The sequence below is a fragment of the Cygnus olor genome, chromosome 1, assembly GCF_009769625.2.
Source record: "Cygnus olor isolate bCygOlo1 chromosome 1, bCygOlo1.pri.v2, whole genome shotgun sequence".
Classification (NCBI taxonomy): domain Eukaryota; kingdom Metazoa; phylum Chordata; class Aves; order Anseriformes; family Anatidae; genus Cygnus; species Cygnus olor.
Window position 1 is genome coordinate 114030889 of NC_049169.1, and position 24486 is coordinate 114055374.

At 43.6% G+C, this 24486-nt stretch overlaps 1 protein-coding gene and 1 long non-coding RNA gene across 2 annotated transcripts in view; one reads left to right on the plus strand and one right to left on the minus strand.

Moving 5' to 3' along the window:
- The window catches only part of ERG (ETS transcription factor ERG), a 147725-nt gene extending 125585 nt beyond the window's left edge, over positions 1-22140 (minus strand). Inside the window, 1 exon segment of the mRNA XM_040577558.1 lies at positions 21966-22140. The gene's annotated coding sequence lies outside the window, so the exon portion shown is untranslated.
- LOC121079811 lies at positions 13415-15545 on the plus strand. The gene is made up of 2 exons (XR_005825184.1): positions 13415-13921; positions 14369-15545. It is a non-coding gene; the product is annotated as an uncharacterized LOC121079811 (long non-coding RNA).
- Positions 22141-24486: the final 2346 nt, after the last annotated feature.

The following is a 24486-nucleotide window of genomic DNA, read 5'->3' on the forward strand; positions in this document are numbered from 1 at the left end:
CACAACAGTTTGGTTATGAAAGGCATCGTGAGAACCATGAGAAAAAGAAAAGCAGCAGTATCACGGCTCCTCTCCCCAGTTTTGTGAACCTCTCCGTGCCCCAGCGGTTCATCAGATGCTGCTCTCACTTGGTACAGGGCAGGGGCACGTTTTGCTCCAACCTGTGATGGAGTTACAGCCTCTGACTCCTAGGAGCACATTCCAAGATCTGCTGGGATGTGCAAAGGCACAATGGGTATTTTAACTGCTCCTTTTGACAATGTTATGTCATACATAAATAATTAGAGAGTCAACATAGCAGAGACCGGTATGCATGTGTCCTGCTTTCCACTTGTTTCAACCACATAGGCTAGCGTCTTTTTCACTCCAGGACCAAATTTTTTACTCAAAAAGACCCACTCATACAGAGGGGATTCAGGGAGACCCATCTGACAGCATCTTTAAATGTTATACCAAGGATATCCTAAACAGGGGAGAGAGATCCCATTTTACATCTGCACTCTACTTAAATGATGGCAAGAATTTGAACTGAGGTCTGGATGTTTAGAGTTCCTTGAAAATATGTTTCCATGGACCAGCGAGGGAGTCAAATTCATGAATTTTTGAGGACAGCACAGAAAGAGCTCAGGGACAACACTTATAATGGTCAAATTCACAACAATGCTTAAGATGCATACAGAAGAAAAACTTCATATCCTAAATATTCTAAAACAGAATTGTGGACACCCACTCATTTTTCTGGAAGTCTGAAACAAATGAAAGGTCACTAAATAAACATAACTAAAAGGACTGCCCACAAATATATTTACCCAAATTCTTTACCATAAAGAAAAGGAGGTTGTTAAAATAATTAAAAACAATAATTTGGGTTTAAGAAAAGAAACTCCTTACAGAGAATTACCTATCCCTATAAATGTGCCCTTTTCTCATCTCAACTGTGGAAAAATTTGATTCTTCTACTGACTGAACCTTCACTTATATAGGACTACAGATTTAAACAATCACTTTGGATACCATTTACAAGCTTGTTGCAAATTAACACGGATGACACCCTCCCATCCAGCATGCTCTTCCCGCATGCACTCATGTGAATTAACAGGCAAACAGTGCACCCATCTCATAGCTATTAATTTCCATAATCACAGGAAAAATCATCCTAAGAATATTTTCATAGGTAGATTCCCTCCTCAGCTAACACACCCTCAGGATACATCCTGTCTTTGCAGTCATCATGCAGAACGCAAATAAGGGGCAAAAGCATAACATGTATGAGGCACTGTAGAGACAAGTAAGGAGACAATTTGTTTCTTAAAAGGTGTACCTTACCAGAGAGAAGAAGAGAGAATGGCAAAGCAAAAGGAGAATAACACATTGGCGAGCTGTCATTTCAGAAAATAAAGGGAGATAACCAAATACCCTACTTTCTGCCAGTCTCCTCTTTACTATACCCTTTAGAATAGCATAACACCAGCATACACTGTCTCATTTGTCCAGTGCGTGCACAGGTTATTAAAACCAGTATGACCTTTTAAATCCTCTCTTATCTTGGAAAACAGCTTTTACGTTATGGCAGGGACATAGAAATGGAGCACGGCAGAGGGCATGACAGAAGTTACCATATAGCTCAGCACAGTAGAAAGGCAGCTCTGCACTACCTGCACATAGAAGGACATTTTCTGTCTCATTAAAAAGAGGAGGCATAGCTAGCTGTGCCCATGCAGACCTTTTGAAAGAAAAGACAAACTTGCCTCATGTTTGCCAACAGATAGTACATGGTCAGGTCGTTTCATCATTTTAACCCAAAACAATTTATTTTTTTTCAGAATTTTTTATATTGCCCAATATTCCCCTTATCTATCACCATGGCCTTGATGTCTTGATGCATCAACTTCGTTTGCATGTTGGAAATAAAACCTTAGTGTTTTCTTTTGTTGAAAACACTCATGTTACTATCAATCAACTATTCAGAATGCCCTTAATTCTTTATTATTATTATTATTATAACTAAAAGAAATGAGATAGGGGCATTCGCTACTCATCTTTAGTTTTCAAGAAAATAACGTCTACCTGTCATTACACTTCAAGAGATATCAAGAAGAGACAAAGATAACTTTTTTTTTTTTTTTTCTCAGAACGTTCTTGGCAGCAAGAAGTACAGGTAAACGTTTTCTAAGTAGGCTAAGTAGTTTTGTTCATCCAGTCAAGGCAAGAATGAGGCCTGATTTTCAACATCTGCTCAGTACCCATCTGCTAAAAGACTCAGAATGGACAACAAGGAACACCCAAACTCATTAGTTACTTTAAATAGCTTATTTACGCTTCGTTAAAGAAAAATTACTCTAACCTACATTATTATGATATACATAACACTTACCCACTTGCTTTACATAAACTTTAGTTTGAATGTAGCTGTTATTCTTCTGGCATTTGGCATGGAACAGATCATGAAATAAAATCAGCAGCAACATATACAAATTGAGATTAACACATACAACCTTAAAGATGCAGGCTTCCTACTAATATAGTATACAACCCGAAGAAGTTGAAAGATTGACAGAATATAGACCATTATCTGGTCCCAATTTCTTTGCTACACATTTCTTCCAGCTAACACCTTGATATATAGCAGTCTCACTGGTATACTGAGGTCTTGCATTACTGCGATGTGCCTGGATGGTTTCTCCATGGTATGAAAACAAAATGTTGTCATGAAGTCCAGCCAAATATATGTTGGGAGCGGGAAATGAAGAATACATAATTTCCTCATTTTACATTCCTGTTCTCACATTTCCATCTGCCTGAGACTTTATCTCTTCTGCTCATCTTGGGAAAGCCACAGGGATGAAGAAAACAGGAGACAGTCAAGAGTAGGACTGGACTGTTAATCAGCAAAATAAATGAACCTATAAAACTCATATAACTTTTCAGTACATAAAGTAAAACTACTGTGGTGGTGACAGTTTAATTCTAACTACTCTCTGCCAAAGTTTCATTTTGGGTATGAATACACAGGTTGTCCAAAGGAGCAGCGTATGCCCCTTCTTTCCTCATTTTGAGACACCTCTTTCAATGCACATAGTTCAAGATAAATCAGATGTTAAAGGAGATATTTATGACCTCCAGAACTCAAAAAACTGCATTTACACTTATACTACTTGTCTCTTTCTGGGCTGAAAAGACCGTAAGACCTCGTGTATAGTTGTATAAATAAATGAGTATATGAAATTTAGTAACAGGAGCTCTTGTGACTCATAGGAGTCTTTGGAAAAATCCCCACTAATCTATTAATAATAAAGAATCTGTAATGCTAAAATTGCAAACCCCAGCACGTCCCTTCTTCTTAGCATACCAGAGAGACTTTTTTTTTTCTCTAGTAACAGTAGCATATTCAAGACAGCATAGACTTGACCCATGCCTAGCTCAAATTCTGCAGCCAGATACCTAGAATTAAGAGCATTCCCCTGCATGATGCTGGATATTCAGCAAAACTCTAAGCTCAACGGAAAAATCTAGTATTTGCAAATGAGGAAAGTCTGAAAGTGCCTAGTACAATCAGTCAATGTAGAATTCCTACTGTTACTGGACTTGGTATTAAATTGTCTTCATTTCTTGCTGCTTCTCAATTAAAAATTCAGAGAACTACAAAGAGGTATTGAAGTGCGTAAGATACTAGATATGAAAGCTGGAAACTCTGGCATAGGTGAAGGTGTTGCTGCTAGTTTGATACCAAACATTCAACTAGGAAATATTTTACAGTATTGACATTTTTAACACCATGATTAGGTTTCGTAATTTTACCCCACAGGTAAATCAAGTACTTTCTGCTTCAAAGATTTTTTTTTCCCATGCTGCCTACAGAGATAGAGATGTTGCTGAGTGGTTACAGTCACTTGGATTACATTTCAAAGTTTTCTTTATAGGCATTGTGTCTAGGAAAGTTGTGATCGAGCAGCACAATTCTGATACAAGGTTTGATTTCTGGAGCAAACTACACAGCCAAGAAATCCAGCAGCTCACAGAGATACGCACTCTGAACAGCACAGTCACCATTGCACTTAACTTTAGCACAGAAAATCTGTGATTGTTTTCTATGTTCCACGTTCTCCATCAAACTGTCTGTCCATTCTCCATTCCTGAGCACTGACGGGACCACTCATTCTTGCCTGGACAGACTCTCATATTTACAGGTTTCTACACTGGACAAATAATATGTCATGGAAAATGCACATTATATTTCGGCAATCATTAAAGGAACAGCGCTGTGACCGGGAGGCCTAAATTCCTTTCTTCTTTTCTTTGTTAGTCTTTACGTATGTTTTACTTTTTATACAGTGCTTCAGGCATCACTTAACAAATGATAATCTCCCCACATACAGTCACAGTACAATAAACACAGCTAGGTGGAGAAGATTCGTTTAGCAAGGAAAATGCTGCAGATCCATTTTTAGCCCACTTCTTTAAGCAAAGAGACTTGTGTGCATATGTGAGTGTCTCCTGACCTTTTCTTCCATCTGCTTAGGAATCATTTCCCAGTTTTTCCCAAATTCTGCAGAGGTTTAATAGACTTGAAAATACTGCCTTTCTTAAAAGGTGAGGGAAAGCTAAAAAAGAGCACCCTTCATTGGACACCAGAGAGCCCACCCTGGGCAGCACTGCCGAAGGGGGCTGCTTGGCCTCGCACTTAGAGGCAGCTGCTGGTGTGGCTGATCTGGATGGCTAAAAAAAAAAGTTTGTCCCTCTAAGTAGGACAACCCCTTTCTGCACTCACAGTCCTCCTGCCAGCTAGGACGTGTGCTTTCTAAGCCACGACATTGTGCAGCCACATGAGCGCTAACTGCATGTGCTGGGGTTGTCACCCGCAGGCTCACCTGAACTCTACCTACCCCAGTAGATAGAGTTGACGTATCACCAGTAGGTTGATAGATCACCAAATCTGGATCCCAGAGGAAAGTCCTGGTCCAGCATGTGTGTAACGTTAATCTCAGAAGCAGTTTCCTTCCTCAGCATGACATCTCTTAGCAGCATTCTTCCCTTTTGTAGATGCCCGTAAGATTATAGGAACTCGGTATCTGAATTAAACCCTGCAACTTCCTGGCACTGTATTCTGGAGGTGAAAAAGCCCCTTGTTGACTGCCACGGATGTTCCTGATTTGACACAGAGTTGTTAAAACATCACCAATTTATTCAGGCAGGAAATACAGTCACATCCAAAAAGACAGTGCTTTATCGAGGTGCAAGATGTACTCAGGTATCACCACAATATTAAAATACCTGATTTGGGTGAGTCACAAATTTTACCAGGTTAACAGTAAAATCTAGCAGGCAGCCAAAGAAAGGTGTTAATTTCCTGGAGAACTTTAGGTTTAAGTATTCCTCACAGACAGATTCTTGATTTCTACCTAAATTTCAGTGGGAGAAGTGCTCCACATTGAATGCAAGTACTCTTTTGCCCAAAGATCAGGGCAATGCACAGATGCTGACACCTTGTTCACATGACAAATCCACTTTTTGTGGCAGCCTTATTTATTATTTGTTCTCAGTACAGCTTATGAAGAAAAATACCAGTCTAGGGGTGTTTAAAGGCATAATAAAATTGGAATCTTTAGTGAGGCTGCACGTGAAATAAAATTCACAGTGAGAATGTGGTTGGCAGAATCTACCCTCAAGAAAATTAGCTCTGTTTGCAGCTAAATAATATGTTTGCATTTGAACAAGAAGGGAAAGAATGCGTTTATATTCAGATGACCTGACATATTTTCAACTTAAACAGAAATGTGTTAGCTCTATTAATGCAGGAATTTTCTTTTAAATGGGAATTATATAAGAACTAATTTTAAACTATTATTGTTTCAGTTGTGGCAGGTAGGTTAACATTCTTGCCAATCTACACGGCAACAACCTTTTCTCTCACAAAACCTTTTGACAAAAGAATAAATTACAGATGTCTACTTTTCAGCCTTTAAAAAAAAAAAAAAAAAAAAAAAAAAGTTTGAGCAACTAAGAGGTAGAAAATAGCCAGAGAGAATTATGACCAAATGCCACATATTAAAAAGTTCTCCACATGTGGCACAGAAAGAAACAGTCAGTTCACTACAATTGTCTGCTTAACAGGTTGAGCCTCTATCCAACTGGTAGCAATCAGGCAGGACACTAGAGTGGGCAGGAAATCTAAAATTAGGTTTTACTACCTATAATGGAGGATTTATGGGATAATTTAATTGGCAGTCTTGGGACTGAAACCCAAGGTGGGGAACAAAAACATCTTTCTGGATATACTCTATGAACCCTTCCTGTAGTGGGCTGAAAAATAAAAGCAGTGGGGTAATAACCCAGAGATGTAATATCCCTTTTCTAGGGCTATGCAGGAGATGCCTGAGCATGCTCAGGTGGGGGTGTGGAGTGGGGGTGTGGTAACCAGAGGTACCAGCAAGTCCTGCAATGGCATAAACTGATTTTTCTTCTTTTCAGGAGAATGTGCCATGAATTGCTCTTTAGTGAAACATGTCTCCAACTGCACAAGGGACAATAATCAGTTCCAGTGTAAACAGAAGGCTGTAATTCACTCCAATGCTCTTCTGACATTGCAGAGGATGAGAGCACAGAACAGCAGAGTTTATTGACTACAGCAGATTGAACTCAACTTTGCATTCACTCACCCCAGGACAGCCATTGCCATCTGCAATATTTGCTGAGCCATTTGCACTTTTGTTGGCACATCTGTGCTTATACAGACCTGAGGTTAAACCTTAATGAAATAAGAAACATTTTCTTGCCCTCTCCCTCCTTGCTGGGAGAGCTTTGAAAGGGTTAACATTTAGTTCCCGGCTGGATTAAAGGGTTGTGCAGCTGAGCAGGGGGTAACAGGATCCCTTCTCCATCCCCATGTGGGTTCCACTGATGTCAGCACGTGCTACTGATGCATTTTCCATGGCTTATTACATTTTTTATATGGGCTTCATGCCAGCTTGGGAGGTTTGGTGTGAGGAGCACAGAGATATTGCCCACTGTCACCCAGCGAGCAGGGATGTGCTCCTGGGTGCTCTGCTGGCAGGTGATCCCCTGTTACTTTGCCAGGGCTTGTCATATTAAGGTGCTGCCCACAGTCTTGAGACACCCAATCGGCATGGATCCCCAGCTCCAAAACTGGCTGAGAGCAGGGAGCTAACCTGCATGGGTTACAACCTGTATTGGGGAGCACCAGAGCTACAGCGCCTTGTCAAGCACATATTCTAACTCTTTTTAATGCCTTGACCAAATCTTCAGATCAGCTCATAATTTCAGTCCTGCTGAGATTCCTTTTTTTTTTTTTTCCTTTTCTTTTCTTGGCAAACTTAATATTGTTTAAAAATAACAGTCACTCACCTCTACTCCCAACTCCAGAGCCAAGGGCTACCTAACTCAAAGTTTTTCTGTAATGCGATCTCCTCCATTGCAGACCCTTATGAATACACTATGTCATTTGACAACTGCCTTTATCTTTAAAACCCATACACAGTCATATTCTATTTGACAGTGACAAGTTTTGAAAGGACGATAGGAGAATGTACTTGCTACTATTACTTCTAATTTATCTCTGGAAATGTCAAAAGGAAATGTAAACAATCAAGTCAGTTAAACAGCCATGGGTTATTATTCTTAGAATAGCAATGACATCAAGTTATAAGCTATAGTAGATTTAAAAAAAAATAAATAAAAAAAAAAAGTATTCACATTTATTTCAGAAAGTGACATGCAGGAATAGACTGAAAAATTCCAATTCTGTCTCAAGAATTTCTCTCAGGACATTCCAAACTTGATTGGTATGAAATGAAAAATCACAGAAACAAGGGAAAACTAACAGATTCCAAAAACCAACCTTTGCAAGAACTCTGCTGATAGCCAGCAAGTCTACACTAAAATTGGTCAGGCCATTTGGAAACCAGCCCATTGAAAAGGCTACGACACCCCCAGAAAATATGTCTAAGTAGATCTAAGTATGGCAATTTCAAGTGTAGGCTGATGTTTTTACTTTTTTCCCTTCTCCCATTTTTTGAACACTAACATCAATCATCCTTCATTGCTTGCTTTTTATATTGCTCCCCTAATCCCTTTTCTACTAAAGTGAATGAGAAAAATCCCACAGCCATCAACAGGAACAACCTTCTGCAGTTATTAAGCCATTCATGTTCCTTCAGGAAGAGGACCACCAGATAGATTTACACAGACTTCCAAGTCATTGTCTTAACTAGGATGCTGTTGATAGGTCAAGTCAGATTTCTTACGATACTGGAAATTTCCTTTTCAGTAGATTAGTTAATTGACTTTGTATTTGAAATGTTGTTTCTTCCATATTTTTTTTCCCCTTGGCTTATTTTTTCCACCATTGGGGCTAACACAATTACATTGCAGTGAAGAAGAAAACTTTTCTGTGTTAAATATGGCCTCTTTGTTGCCTAAAGTTAAAATACATGAGAAGTTTATAGATCTTGTCAGATTCAGGGTGTGGTGCATTACACTCTCCTTCACGCAAGTGCAGCCTACATCTGTAAGTTGCCTTTTCATGGAAATACTATTCAGACAGTATTTCCATAAAAATTCACCTTGGCACAGTTCTGTTTCTCTTGTCATTTGCCCAACTGTGTTCCTTCTTTGATTGGTTCTTGTTTTGAATAAGGCACAACAGTCATTTTAATGAGGGGAGCAGGGGGAAATTTCCTTTTTTACAAAAGAGCAAACATCGTGCTCAATATAATATGGCTGCACGAAGCATCACTAAAAACTCATGTAGTTGTAGTCACAGTCAGAGACAGTCTGAGAGGACACTTCCACCTCCAGCTTCCCTTGCTAAAGACAAGGCTATAACACAGCACATTGAGTCCTAAAATTTAGCTTTCAGGAGAGCAGACATCAGGTCTTCTCCAGGGTTTGATTCAGTCCTGAAGCCAGTGCAAATCCTTCCACAAACATGAGCAGGAGGAGTGAAGATCCAGCCTGGTTTGCCCAGGGGGGAAGAAGGGTCATAGAGGAAGGGAAAGAGGCCATCCTCAAAGGAGCAAGCAGATGGACCAGGTGGACAAATTCACTGAGGCCTTAGGACAGACAAAAACTTTTCTTTCCCTCGCTAGCTCAATGAAGTCTGTCAACCTTTCAGAAAACAAAACTACTTCTCTTGCAGAAGGCAATTCTGGGGACAAGACAGAAAGGATCACAGGCTGTCCTCATGAACCTGCCCAGCCCTGCACCATCAGCAGGGGAAGGAGAGCCAGATGGACTTGCTTGCCCAGGTGAGGGTCCCTGAGCCACGCTGGAAGACCTGCACTGCTCCTGGTGGGAGGATGAGCTGGGAGCACCCACTGCAGCACCCAGACAAGGAAACACAGGGCCAGGGCTCCCAGCATCACACCAGGGTGAGCCAAACTGCTGTCCCTGAGACTGCATCCACCCAGCTCCACATCACTGTGCTCTGGTGTGTTCAAAGGGCATTTTGACCATGCTTTCCAAACACAAATACTAAATTATTATTTTAAATGATGGGTTTCATATTCTCTGAAGCATTTGCCCTGCACTGAGGCTGAAAATGGACAGCCTGTGGTCTCTTTTATTAAATTGTTTTTATCCTTTTGGAACCAAAGTGGTAAACCACTAATGGCATGAGCATTTTTCTCATTATCAGTTACAACGTTAATGATTCTTATTTAAGCAAGCAGTATTTTAAAACCATTTAGGCTTACATGTTCAGTTATTAGACCTCAGGCTGTTTATTGTGCCTTCTCTTAAGAAAGTTCTTTCTTGATGTTAAATGGAAGAGGCACTTTCAAAACTATGCAGTAATTTGCATCAGTAAACACCTTCAGGAACTTGTTGCTACAGTGTCTTAGTGCTGGCTCATTTTCCAGATCCTTTGCCCAAAAGTTCAGTGCACTCCAGTGCCCAGGTCTGATTGAAAATAGCTAAATAATCAATTAAAACTGTGGTCTATCAGCTGAAGCAAGGACAGACTTTAACCCCAGTGCTAGTACTGAGCTCTGCTTTGCTGTCTTGTGCAAATTACTCAACCTGCTCTTAGAAAACAGTAACTGAAACAAAGGGTTTCAAATTTATTTGCCCTAACCCTCCAGCCACAACACGGTGTTAAGTCATCTCTCCACCTCCAGCAGCCCACAGCCACCCAGACATAGACCAGAACAGGCCATAGACGTTTTTTTGTTTTTGTTTTTGTTTTTTTTTTACGCCGGGAGCATAAGGGACTTTTGTTCGCTGCCCTTTTTCCTCAAGCCCCATCCCAGTGCTGGTGCTGAGAAAGATGGAGACACCGTCACACCTAACGAATGGCACTCAGGGAGAAGTGTCCAAGGTTGAAATGGAAATGGGCAAGTTAGGAGGAGTAGAAAACAAAGCATAAAGACTCCGGCACCAGAAAATAAAAGCGTATTCGTAAAACAACAGCCCAACATTTTGAAAAGTGTGGAGCATGTATTATAAAGTGGTTGCCAAAGGGTTGCTGTCATCTCCAGGAAAAGCAAGCATGCCACAGATATTTCCTGCACACACTGATCCTGGGGGAACAGTAAAAGTTGGTTATTGCACAGAGCTACTCTAAATGTTCTCACTTTCATAATACACACGAGTGTTTTCTCACTGCATCCATTTTTGTTCAAACCCATTGGTGGGCAGCATACCTAACTCAGCTTTTGTTTAAGTTCTTATGTTCTTCCAAGGTAATTGGCCCTATGGGACTTTAATCTAAATGGTGTGTATCTTTTTAGGGACCTTGTAGAGGTATTTCTAAAGTTTAATGGTCTCCTGAATTACTACTTTCCTCCCACTGTGAAGGAAATGGGCTTGCCGCCGTCCATTTCCCTGTAGCATTCATTACCGCTAGCAACATGGATGTAGAGGCAGCATCCCTTAGCCCATCCCGTGCTTTGAAAACACAAGAAAGAAGAGGCAAAGCATTCATCCACTTTAATGGAGGAAGACTTGCTCCACACTGATTTGATCAAGCTAAGGGTCCCTCCCCTCTTATGCAATTACCGAAGGTCCATGCGTTTGAGCTCACACCAGGGGCAGCACAGCCCGCTGGCACAGGGTGGCTTGCTGGCACAGGCATGTACCTGCCAGCAGTGTGAGAACGTCAATCTGTCTGTGTGGGGCTATTTCTGCCTTTCTCGTGCAATCATTTCTCAGACCACTTTCTAATGTCTTCCAGACCACCAGCAGCCCGCAGACCATATGTTGAGTAACACTGCCGTAGACTAACTGGTTAATGAGTTACTCTCACAGCCTGCAATAAGGCTCCCCTTAGGAGCTGGTAGACATTGCATTGCCTGCCAGCAGGCATAGTCAAGAACCGGCTCTCAACGGCTGTCAATACCTAATTTAAAATGCTTGTAATTATAACAGTACAACAGTAACATTTTGTTTACCTAAAAGCCAAGTTCTTCATTCATTCCTCCTTCCCCCAGGCAAATTACAACCAGGCACATACACACGAAAAGATGGGGGTAAAGTTTTAAAAACTTTAGGTAGACCTTCAGTTTACAGCAGTGGAAAAACACTCAGGTGCGGCATAGCTAACCCTGGCACATCACTAGCTGAACCCCTCTGCTGTACCCTGTGCTAAAAACATAGGGATCCTGGGCACTGAGGTGCTGCTTCTTCCCTGTGTGAGTTCATCTTTTGAAACTGTTACCGTGCTGCTGAGAGCCAGCACACTGGCTGTCTGATCATGGAAAACTTCTAGCCAGTACCAACTCTAGTCAAAAATTGCAGTTTAAAGTTTCCCCATGGCACCTTCAGCTCCATACCAGACAATGTGAGCAGGGCTGAGAAGGGAGGTCTGTCTTCACATCTATTTACCGTATCAGACTAGTGACAGTTTTGCATGTCCCAAGCCTGTGGTGGTTTTCCTCCCTCTTCTTGCCTGCTGACATGGTCTGTCTCACTAAGAAAAGGAGCTGATGCATGAAAGGTGATGCGCTTTGGCTGTAAATGTCATCATATCCAAAACACCTTTCAAATTTAGAACAGAAAAAATAGGATTCCCCTGTGATAGGAAGCTACAGGGTCCTGTGAGGAATTAAATTAGGAGACCTTGACAGCAAATCTTCCCTGAATCCTTGCTGCCAGGGGACTGGAAGGAGGCCAGAGACTGAGCAGGAGGTAAGGTGTATGACCCAAGTCTCCTCATCCAGGAAAGATGAATCCACACAGGGAAAGTGGAAACACTCTGAGTTCATTCAAGGGAAATTCTACCAATAGGAAAAGCAGTGCTTGTTTCCTGTGCTAAAAAAGACAGTGCCTTTAAATTCTGTAGTAGCTGGGGGGACACAATGACACACTAAGGCTTTAGGAGCTCACCACAGGGAAAATACTTTTACTGTCTCCCAGGCCCAGTGGAAACATCAGGGAGAAACTGTTGAGCTGAACGGTTCTACACTTCCCCCAGAAGCCAACGAAGAAGCTTCAGCCACTTTGGCAAGGTCGAGCTTTCATCTACTGAACACCATTTCAGAGTTTTCAAATTCTTTCACGGGTTATTCTGGAATGGAGGAGGAAGAGGCATGTATGGGTTGGTGCTGTGTTGTTTTGTTGTTCTTTCTTCCCATGTAAAAACAACTGAAAATGGTAAATATTTTAAACATGCTTGTTGATTTTTTTTTTAAGAGATTAACTAGTCCAAAGGAGAACAACAGGACTGACAAACACGCAGATGTGATGAAGTACACCACTCATTCTCAGTTTTGTTGGACCGGCCAGGCTATGAGACAGGAGTTTAAAAATTCAGCATCACCTACTTATCTGTGAGTGACTTTTTGTGAAGACTTTTGCCTCACTAGTCATTCCCCTGACTACCCACTGAACAATGCAACAAATATGGAGGAGCCAATGTCCACAGCCGGCACAGAAGAGCCAAGCTCAATTAACTTCACCGTGAGCCTGCTAGCACAAGGATATTATCATCATCTCACATGCACATCAACAGTACCACTTCAGGATCTTGGTTGCCAGTGATGATTTGTTTCCTCACAGGTCCATAAACATTGACGGCTTACGTCAATGTGGTTTCAGGCTCATTTTTAGCTCAGACCACTCGCTTTGCACGGTCCAAAGGAACCCAGCGTCGATGGTCAAAAGGAGTCTCACTGTGCTCTGCACAAGTTTACTGATCAGAAGTGTACTTCTGCAGAGAAGCGAAGATGCCAGAAATCAGGGCAGAAAGCTCGACAGAATTCATCCAGCCGTTCACAGACAGGAACTGGGAATCACACTTTTCCACTACAAATGTTAAAACTATCCAAACCCAAATCCCCTCCCCACAAAATCCAAATGCCTCCTTTCTATTTTCCCTGGTGTTAAACATATGTTACATATGCATTACAAAACTTGCACACAATTTGTCCGGTTTTGAAGCAAGGACTGAAGTGCAGCAAACATACATTTCTGCTTTCCAAGAGAAGTGCCAGAGAAAGTACTCTATTTTTGTAAGAGTTTAAAGGGCATGGTCAGAGAAGTGACTATGTAAAAATGGCACCTTTTCATCCAGCAGATCTGTTCCCAGTGAGTATTCTGACTCATGTCTGCTTACTTTAGTGACCAAAATAGATTTTTACTACTTCTCACTCCTCTTTAGCCCTGCAGAACCAACACAGCAAGTGGGGAGTTATATAAATCCTACACGGGACCAAAACCCACAGGGACTTGTGAGCTGCATATGAGGTGCAGGAGCGAGGGCTGGATGTGCCTCCGAGGGTGGCTGCAGGGGCAGCACCGTGGTCCATCATTTTCCCTGCCCTGTGCCACACACGGCTCATTACAGCGGGTGTTGATAACCAAAGGGGATGGGAGAGGAGGAGAACTCCCCTTCCCTCTGTCCCCACACCCAGCAGCAAACCTGACCCTGCAGCATCTCCGCTCTGTGCTCCTGCAGCCAAGGCCAAAGGTGGACTCTTGGAGATTTCAGCCTTTTACCCCTGGTGTATCACCTGTATGGGTGTATCACCTTTCCTTCCCTTCCCTTTCCTTCATGAGCATAATGGTCACTCGATAGAAAGACAGCAGGGTGTATTCATTCCTAACTTATTCTAATGATAAAAAAAAAGTTAATGTTTTTGGTTTTTTTTCTATTTTTTTCAAATGGAGTTAAAAGAGACAGCCATGCAGAAAGCATGAAAAGGCTTTCCAATGCTATTTCTAATGCTTCTATCACTGGTGATAAAACTGGACAGTAAAAAGTGTGTGACAGTAAAAATGAAACTGTTATGTACCGGGTCAACTTTAAAATGAAAATAATAAATAGCAATAAGATTAATTCCCAGTCAGACTGTAAAACATTCATTTGGTCTCTCTGTTGTACTTTTATTTATGTTTTTCATTCTGTCTCCCTAAGATCAGCTGCTGGAGCCTGGCTCAGTCCCTGGACGCAGAACTCAGTGCAGTTAACTGCAGACAGCTGATGGCCAAGATACCTAGTGACACCAGCAGCAGTCCCACCTCAGCTGATGGACAGAGGCTGCCTTCCCAGGGACTTTCCCAGACTAACGTGATTGTCTCAGATTGGCAAGATTAACCTGTCCTCTGGCTAGGGAGGGAGCTGACACAATTACCGTCCACTAGTTGCTAGGTTTTTAGATGGCTACAGCTAGGTGAGGTGAATCCTATACTCACAAAGCAGTTTTTCCTGTTCACTACAGCAAATCTGACTTCTCTGCATAGAAGGTGGAAGAACCCAAATCTCAGATTTCTCTGCACTCTTCATTTCAAGAGCATGATAAATTGCTTCGCTGACATGAAACCTTGGTTGTGCCTACTAAGAGGTGCTCTTTGTGGTTTCAGGATGTTGACATACATATTGGTGACAGACGATTTGGCTTGTCCTGATCGCTAGAGATATCGAGCATGTTACAGACTGTTTGCTATAAATTCATAAAAATACCAGAGAACTTATAAACACTGCAAAGGAATGAAAAGTACTGATCCGAGTTCCCAGTTTCACATTCTAAGCAACTATAACGAAACTAGGGAAAAGGCAAAAAATGCCTACCAGTCTTCATTTGATTTCAAATTCTTTTTTTTTTTTTTCTTTTTCAAACCTGCTTTTAATGCCACAGGCACAGACCTGTGTCTAAAACTCTGTAAAGCTTTGAAGAGCCAACTACAGTCAGAAGAATCAGTGCGACACTAGTTCTTTGGAGAAATGATTGGTAACTTTTACCATACCTGCTTCACATGGGTCCTGCAAATCGGCTTCTTTTTCAAGCAGCGTTTGCAGTTTAGTCTCAGCGCAAGTTGTTATGCAATGTATTAATGTTACTTTTGTAGTTATACTATAAATCTTTTCCGTCTAATTTGTGAACTCTATAGAGAACAGTCCATTTTATAAACAGAATTTTAAAACACCAGGTTTAAAATTTATTACAGAGTTCATTCAGAACTGACAAAGACTTCTTAGAAAACTGAATTTTGCTTCAGACTTCCCTTCCGTATAGCTACTAAGCTTTTTTCTTTTTAAAGACCTTTTAATTGTTTTAATTACACAGAAAATAAAAATATAATCAATGATAGAAATGATTTGTCTAAAGTATATTTTCTTCAATTGACATGTTTGTTTGGTTTTTGTGCTCTCATTACATAACAGCAATTTGCAAAGGTACTCTGTGCAGCTCAGTAAATCTGTATTATTTTTACACATACACTCATATGTAGTAAAACAAATTACACACTAACTGCATACAGTACAACTATTAAATGTCAAAAAATGTATGTGAGTTCTTGGAAAAGTGTGCTTCTGACAAATCAGATCAAAGATATTGCATACATCCGTGCTTAATAAGCTGAAAACTAAGTAAAGTGCAAAGTCAGAAGACATTATGAAAAGTGCAAACTGGTAAACCTTCATGACTTACAAATTAGAAGAAATCGATCAGATTTTGCAAAATATTTTGCTGAATATTGCAAACCTCTTTCTAGTCCTAGCCCACCACACTCAGCAGTAGAAAAATGAAAAAGAAACATTCCAATGCATATTTACTAACAGCCCAGTGTTAGCAAAAATAGACCCTTACAGACCACTTGTAGCATGGTATAATGCAGAAGTGTAAGAAGCTTGCCCAGCAGGCAGCATATTTGGGATGAGGGGAGGTTAATGGAGAAGAGTATCTTCTCCTGACCGTCTTGCACCTGTACAGCCTTAGTTCAGGACTGCTGCTACCACCCGGCTGCATCCCAGCTAGCAGCCCATGTGTTGCAGGAACAGCCCTGACCTCCTCACTGGAGATGAAGGTGTGTGTGTTAGCCACCGACAGCATTCCCTGACTTGGTAGCGATGCACCCCAAGACCTTTGTGCTGCCCCATCCAGTCTGGTTCCAAGAGTTGCTCTCAAGCAGTGGCTGGCCCTTCAGCCAGGGCAAAGTCCAACAGACTTTTTCTCCTGTTCCTGTTTCTTTGCGAGGTGAAAAGAAAACAAGCCTGTTTCATTACAGACCTCCTGCAGAAACTCGAAAACTTGGGTGTCTAAACTGCTTTGATTGAAACCACATTTGAGCTTGTATTTGCTTAACTTGCCCGATGCAGTACTGCAAAGTCTGCCGGTACTGATCATTTCCTACAAACCAACCCGTTTTTTAAGTCAGCAGCTAATTAGGTATGTGTAGTTCAAAGCCACAGACTACCTGACAAATTCAGAAGATCTGAAACACAACAGAAGTCGAGATTCATTTGCATGAGCAACGTTTTGAAAGGGGCAGCTGCTTTTTAATGCTCTACCAATATTACACAGCGTCTGAGCGAACAGGCAGTCTGAGGGCTTCTCTCTGCTGGAAGGATCAGCAGCAGCACGGCATTGCTTAGCAGATAGTAAGAAGGCTGAAAGCAATGCTACTGTCAAGACATTTTAATAAGCACCTGGATATCGTATCACTTAGTGTGTGCATTAAAACAAAACAAAACAAAAGATCTCAATTCAACAGCAAGCCCTGGCTTTCCAACCCGTTGTGCACAAAAGCAAGCTCCCAGACATGAGTGGTCACACGGAGTTCAGCTGAACAGCTTGTGTGGCTGCAAGCTGAGGCCCTTCCTCTCGAACCCCTGTCTATCAAAGTGTGTTGCATCTCCAGCTAAAATGAAAACACATGTTTATTGTTTTCTCTTTGGGCAGACAATTAATATTTATATGATGCTTTATCAAACAAAAAAATAACTATCTATTTTGTTCCTGGAATAAGTTTTTCTCATTGGAATGAAGTTGTGCCAAGGAGGGATTTCATCTGATGCAAGCAGCATGCAAGACCAATCCACTTCCCATGAGAGCTTTCCAAATTAAAAAGTGGTGTTTCAGAATGTGCCACAGAAAAGGTAAGCTCATGAAAACAAACGCTACACCGTAGTCTCACACTCTGTCAAAGAAAAAGTGCCACTGAGGTTAACAGGAGATACACTTACAACAGAAGTGCGGGAAGCAGACTGTGCAAACGGCATGTTTTCTCTAGATCAGATATCATTTTAGCTCTTAAACAACATAAAAACGTCTCACTGCATACATTTTAGTTTTTGTATATACACCAATTAACATGGACATGCACTACATCTACAGCATAATAAACTCTTTGCGTTTCATTGTGAAATTGCTGTTTCTCATATTCAATCAAGCCCTCCAGATTATACACATACCACTACATATAAATAGAAGAGGTTAAATTGGAGTTTAAATATAACAGATATGTCCACAACTCCATATTTAGATATACCCTTTAATTTTTTTTTTCTTTTGCCTACTTTTTAGTGACATTTAAATTTAGCAAAGTAATTTGAGACTGCCAGTTTTCTGCCTAAACTAGTTAACAACACTGTGAAGGAAATACATTAGATCTTCTCCATTTACTTCATTACATTCAAAATGCCAAAGTAACACAAATTCTTGTGGCTCAAGCCTTCAGCCCGGGAGAAAGACAAAGTGATGCTCAACTTTACAGGGAAACTTGCTTGACTAAAAGTGCATGACCAGAGCCACACTGGGAAATCAAAAATATTCTAGTGGCTGTGAAAGTGGCCTGTTGTGGGCACAGTGAAAACCAGTGTGGTATTATTGCACACAAGGTAATTCTTGCAACCCAAGGCAAACGTCATTGCAATACAGGCTGAAAATATCTTACCAACAAAAACTTTTTTTTTTTTTTTTTTTAACAAAAGCATTTAAAATCAACTGTAGGGGAAAGCTGCATACACTAATCCCTGGCCTACCTTTGCTGTGCAGCAGGACAACACAGTATGCAGCACTGGATGCTCAAGCCTAAGCCTGCACCAGAGCCCATAGCTGGTATGGATCAGGCCCAAAGGGCCCTCTCTGACCATATCCCCATGTCAGCAACTTCCACCTAGAGTTCAGGCCAGAGACTTTTACAAAACTGTTCGCATGATTAAAAGAAATATTGTTGACCCTACAGCTGTCTTTTCCCCCAAGAAATAACATATTCACTTAAAAGAAAATGTCAAGGCTCATGATAATGAAAAAGAGGAAAGAAAGAAAGAAAGAGAGAGAGAGGGAAAGAGAGAGAGAGAGAGAGAGAGAGAGAGAGAGAGAGAGAGAGAGAGAGAGAGAGAGAGAGAAAGCCAATAGATATTTCAAGGGAAAAGGTTCACTTCTGCCCAAGTGTTTCAAATGATTTTGTTGTTACCTGCTAATAACTCAAGTGTTTAGTAATGCAGAGGCAAGGAAAGGAAGGAAATGTAATGTAACATTTCAGAGCTACCAGATGCCAATAGCACTGCAAAAGCTTTTCATGTGTTTTTGAACCTCTGTGGAAGGCATATAATGAAGAGGAGAAACCGTTGCATACACGGACCTCAATTAAGCGGTCAAAATGAACTGCTCTGCAGAAGGAGAACCAATGCAATTAGCCTCAAACTTCGCTAGAGAAGCACTGGTGCTCTGTAGAGGGTGCAAGGGGAGAGGATTTGCCTCATCGGTAGCCAGGTATTTTGCCCATGTGATGTTGTTCAAACCAACTGGACTACAAACAACCATCAGGGGATTTTGTGTTTGTTTACACAGCTCCATGCGTGCACAGAAAACAAACTTCCCCCAGAAGAGCAGGTAGGACAGACACATCCACATTGCAAAGGCGAAAATACTGTTTTTTGGGGGGTGTAATCATAAAACGAACACTAGCAATTGTGTTAGCATTCAAACTGCAATTTCAGATAGGAAAGGGCTAGCCTGTTAATGTACAAATGATTGTACTTGCGATCAGAGACACTACTTCTGAATTTGTAACAATCTGTATTTTAAGCTTATGGCTCATATCACTACAACTGCTCAATGGACTCATACGCCCCAATTGCGCTGTCGTCTGACAAAGAGCTCAAACTTAGTTTAAAATAGAGAGAAAAGCCCCGTGGTTCATGCTGCTTATAAATCATCGGAAGAAAAATAAGCCTAATAGATGTCTATTAGAATATATCTACAGGAATCAAATCTACATAAATTATAAGCCAAATAGAGTAACACCTCAGGAGCAAAAAGTCCAACTAATCACATCTAGGACTCATACTGACAGATCATTTATAAAATTCCTGCAACATGTAACTCTATCCAGTACTATAGGATTTGTTTAACTTTGGGGACTCAATTGTGGGAGGTGGGGACAGATGCTATTCAAAGCTCTAAATCCTGAAATGCTTTTGGAGGTAGTGATTTTTTTTCTTGCAAATTTTTTTCAAAGAACTGTACAGCATGTTAGCCATTGTTTGCCTACATACATGCATGAAAGAAAATAAGAGCTGACTTTACCCTTTCAATACACACTTTTTTTAACGTCCTTTAAAAATAGTTAAGATAATCAATATCAAAATATATTTGTCCTACATAAGTATGGCTTAGTTTGTTTAGCCTTTATTTATTTCCATTTAATTAGGAAGTTGTCAAACAATGTCTAAAGACCCTTTTCTTGCTTGCTTTCCATATCACTCAGGTGTGTTTGAAATCACACACCTGATGCATATATCCTGATGAAAGGTTACATTTCATGCCCTATTGAGAAGCTGTCTTTGTCTACCTCACTTGTTTCAATTAAACCAGGGAAGCGGTTAAAGGGTTAAACCAAAGGAATGTGACATTTCTCCATGTGCAGTTCAGAGACCTGTCCTGGTTTTCCTAATGGACTCAAAATTACATGAGTAGAATGTGATTTCCAAACTATTACTTTAGAGCTGAAGCGGAGAGTGTTAATTTGGTGAATGACACTTTGAATACAAATAATTAAAAAAAAAAAAAAAAAAGTGTTTATTTATATTGCGGGTTCCCTGTAAAGGCAGCAATGAATGGAAATTTATGTTAGCCAGAACTTGCAACTTCAGCTTTTGCAAATAAGATTATGCACACTCCAAAGTCTACAGGAAAGTCATCTGGTCACCAAAATAGAGCTCTGCTTATTGTATCGAAGCGCTTGCTCTAAAAAGTGCCACAACCACCTCCGACCCTCATCGGACCAACTCAGGTAACCGAAGGTTCTCCTACATCCAAGAACCAGCCAGCTTTTAGAAAAGGCAGTCTAGGTATTAGTTAATTGAATGACGAACTGCTGAAAGAATTAGAAAGGCACCAACGCCGCTATAACAAACCAGGAAAAGAAAAAAAAAAAAAAAAGGATTAAAAAAAAAGTGTGGAGGGGTATTTCGGAGCCTGACGCCCGACGAGACAGCAGGCAAACGCCTTAAAACGAAAGTGTCACCGCACTAAAATAAAGCCGGCGGGTAAGGGAAGTGCAAGTTTGCGTAACCGGCGCCCGCAGGAGGATGCTCGGCTCCCGCTGCCGCCCCGACCCCCCGGCCTCGGGGTGCCGCAGCCCCTCGCCCCCCTCCGCCCCTCGCTGCCCCCCGTGCCCATCTGCCCCCAGCCCCCCCTCATCCCCCGACCCCATTCCCGCCCCGTCGCGGCCCCGCACCGCCGGGGCACGTCCGAGCGGCCGGGGGCAAGGACTTACCGGGCCGGGCAGGGGTCGGGGGACGGGCGGGGATGGGGCGGGAGGGGACGGGGCCCGGACGGGGCGGCCGGGAGGTGAAGAGGAGGAGGAGGGGAGGGGGGAGGAAGGCAGCGGCCGGCGGCAGCGTGAGCGAGGAAGGAGTGAGCGAGCTTGGGGCTGGCGGAGCTGCGGAGAGCAGTGAGTCACTGGAGTCGGGCCGGGCTCAGCCCATAGCGCTGGCCCCGGGCTCGGTGCGCCTCTTCGTTTCTCCAATCGCCGAGCGGGGCAGCTGCTGCACCCCGCCGCTCCCCGCCGCTCCCCGGCTCCCCCGCCGCCGTCGGGGCGGCCCCGAGCTGCCCGCCGGGCACCGGCACCTCCCGGGCTGCGGGAGGAGGCGGCGGGGACCCTCCTGACCCTCCCTCCGCAGCCCTCCGGAGCCCTCCCCCGGGCGCCCCCCGCTCCGCACGGGGGGGGGGTAGCGGGGGGGCGGCAGGGGCCGGGCGGAGCTGGAGGTGAGCGGGACCGGCGAGGGGAGGGAACGGGGCGAGAGGGGCTCGGCGCGGCGGCTTGCTCCTCCCGGGGCCGTTTGGACAGGGCAGAACAAGAGTGCGGGTCCTGGGGGTACCCGACGTGAAGCCTACGCCCGGCCTCTGCCCAAATGGCTCCGGGGTGCAGAGAAATAAAGAGGGAGCAGGGAAATTGAAGGACAAGCGCGGGGTGCGGGCAGCGCCTCAAGCCGGGCTCTGGAGAGGGGATGGATGGAGAGGGGCCGCACCCGGAGCGGGGAGCAGCCTTGGGCCCTGGCAGGGCGCTCACCTGGCACACGCACAACACACACAGCGCACACTCACGCAACACACGCAGCGCACACGCCAACGGGAAGCCCGGCGGGAGGAGGCAGGACCGCGGCGGTGCGCCCCGTCCCATCCCATCCCATCCCATCCCATCCCATCCCATCCCATCCCATCCCGTCTCGTCCCTTCCCGTCTCGTCCCTTCCCGCCCGCTCGCCGCCCCGGGGCTCCTTACCGGGGCGCCGCTCCTGCCCGCCGCCGCGCTGCCCCGGCCTCCCTCGGGCACGCCTCGACCCCCGCCGAGCCTCCGGGCATCGCCCTCCGCCCGGTCACCCCGGCACTTCTCAGCCAGCGGTCAGCGCCGAGAGCCGGCGTACAATGCAGAGAACCCGAGTACTCCCTTAATTAAAAAAAAAAAAAAAAAGAGATATAAAAATAAATAAAAAAAAATTAAAAGCGTCTCAGTTTTTAAAGCAGAACTACATAATGTATTAATTGGTTGCTATTAGCATGCAGTTTTATTGAGCATAGCACACAGAAGTCTGATTGTGAGCGAGGAGTGTTTTCAATGAAAGTGGAGTTATTTTAGCTGCAGACATGTTTACATTTCTGTGGTTTAGTCTATAACTTTCTCTTTTTCTTGCTTCAGAATTCTGCTCCATGAAGCAAAGCCCTTAGCTCCCAGACATTCCAAAAAGTCTGCCAAAATAATAGAAAAAAAAAAAAAAAAAAGAGAAGAAATAAAAAAAAAACACACACAGAGACCCCCAAGTCTGGGTCAGGCTCAGGGCTGGATATGGGCAGAGTGAGCATACCCCCTCCTCACTCTCTCTCCAGTCGAAAAGCCTTCAGGGCTCCATTTCCTGTTTTTAAGGAAAAAATAAAGCGGGTCTAGGACTGATTTTAGACACTGCCTAGACCAGGGCTGGTGGGTGCCGAGGACCTTTAACTCTCTCGATGCCAAAGGGTACCAGATAGTGTGCCGATCACAGCAGACCACACGCTCCCTTCCTTCCGAGAACTGCCCTGGGAGCATGGTGGCTTTGGACCACACTGCCTTCGGGTCTAAGAATATGACCTGAAGGTCCTGAGCAACAACCTAGTCCACGTCCAGCTCAGGTAAGCAGAGCAAAGAGCCAAAACACCCCAAAAGTGGGACCTGCTGGAGCAGCACCCACCTATGGCAATCTCCCGGAGAGCCCAAGCAGTCCCTTCCCTGCGGGTCAGGGTGCAGGGATGGGGAACATCTCGCTTCCCTCCTTACCTGCCCCTGCTATAGATAGATGGCGTCGCTCCTGTGGCCTGAGAGAGTGGGTGTGAAAACATCCCGAGCTCTCAGGCATTAAGTCCACAGCGTACGAAAATCAAAACGGAGCAGTTTGGTTAAAATTAGGAACATGAGCTGGTGAATGAAGCAAGAAGCTCGCGGACACTTCCCCACAAAACTACCAAGTCGAGGTTTCCACTTAGAGGCTTGCTAGGTTATTATATAAATAGAAACAGAACGATCAGAATAAAGCATCCCTGTAATGAAGGGCTGTGCCTTCAGCCAGTCAGGGAAAAAACACGGAGAGGTGGCAGGACAGAGGATGCTGCTGCAGGAGCAGCAAGGACCTGGCTGCTGTGGCCCTGGGGAGGCCTCGCACATCCCTGCCCTGAGCATCCTGCCCTGGAGCAAGACAGAGCCTCCAGCAGGGCCAGGGAGGAAAAAACAGAGCCAGGCTTCTCAGCCAGCCATGAAGCCATGCCCCCCCCGCCCTCAACACTTACCTCTCAAGCTTGTCCCAAGCATTTTTAAGTACCCCCCCTCTCTTCCCCCCCTCCCCCCCCCCCCCCATTTTATTTTACATGCCAGATGACTCCTGCATATTTGGACCTTTCGCTTTTGAAGAAGCCAGAAAGCATTATGATTTCCTAATGCTTAAAAAAAGAAAAAAAAAAAAAGAAAGAAAGAAAACACCTTTCCCCCAAGATGTTTTGTATTAATTTAAGTATTGGTTCCTGGTTCATGTCAGGCCCTTTCGCAATGAAATGTCCTGCGTGGGCTGTCACACCTGCTAAATATAATCCTCTCTTTCTTTTGATATTCTGCAAAGGGCCTTTAAAGGTTCACATCCTTCAGTCTGGAGATTTAATTGCTTCATCTCAGATTTTAAAAAGCCTTGTAAATTTCTGAATTTTGTCGATTTCAAAGCAGAGGAGGGGGATGCGATGGGGATGTGGGGGTTGTGAGAGGTGATGCCGAGTGCCCCGTGCCACGCTGACACCGCCAAGCCTCGTAAAAGCCCGGAGCCACCGTCCTGTCCGGCAGGTCCTGCTCTTCGGGGCAGACAACTTGAGCTGTTTTTATGACTTACCAATGAGTTAAATATGAAAATAGTAGCCTATTTCGCTATGGTAAATGCTCACCAGGGAGGAAATCACAGATTCTGTTTTATAGAAGGTAATGGAGTGAGATTACCTGCACTAATGTACTTAACCCTTCAGAGAGCATAAATCTCGCAGGAAGAAAGCCCTGAAACAAGTCGGTCCCCAAAACAAACTATGGCTGGCAGTGGTTTTGTCCCCACGTTGTGCCAGTGGCACCAAGTTTGTGGGGTTGTGGGGTGATGCTGTGCTCGGCCCCCTGCCTGGGAGCACCAGGGGCTCCCGGATGTCCTGGGGAAGCAGGGACAGAGCTGTCCCTGCCCTGGGGACAGAGAAGGCCGAGTAGGACGGGAGGCAGAGCTGCTGGTGAGCTACCAGGGCTGCTGCAT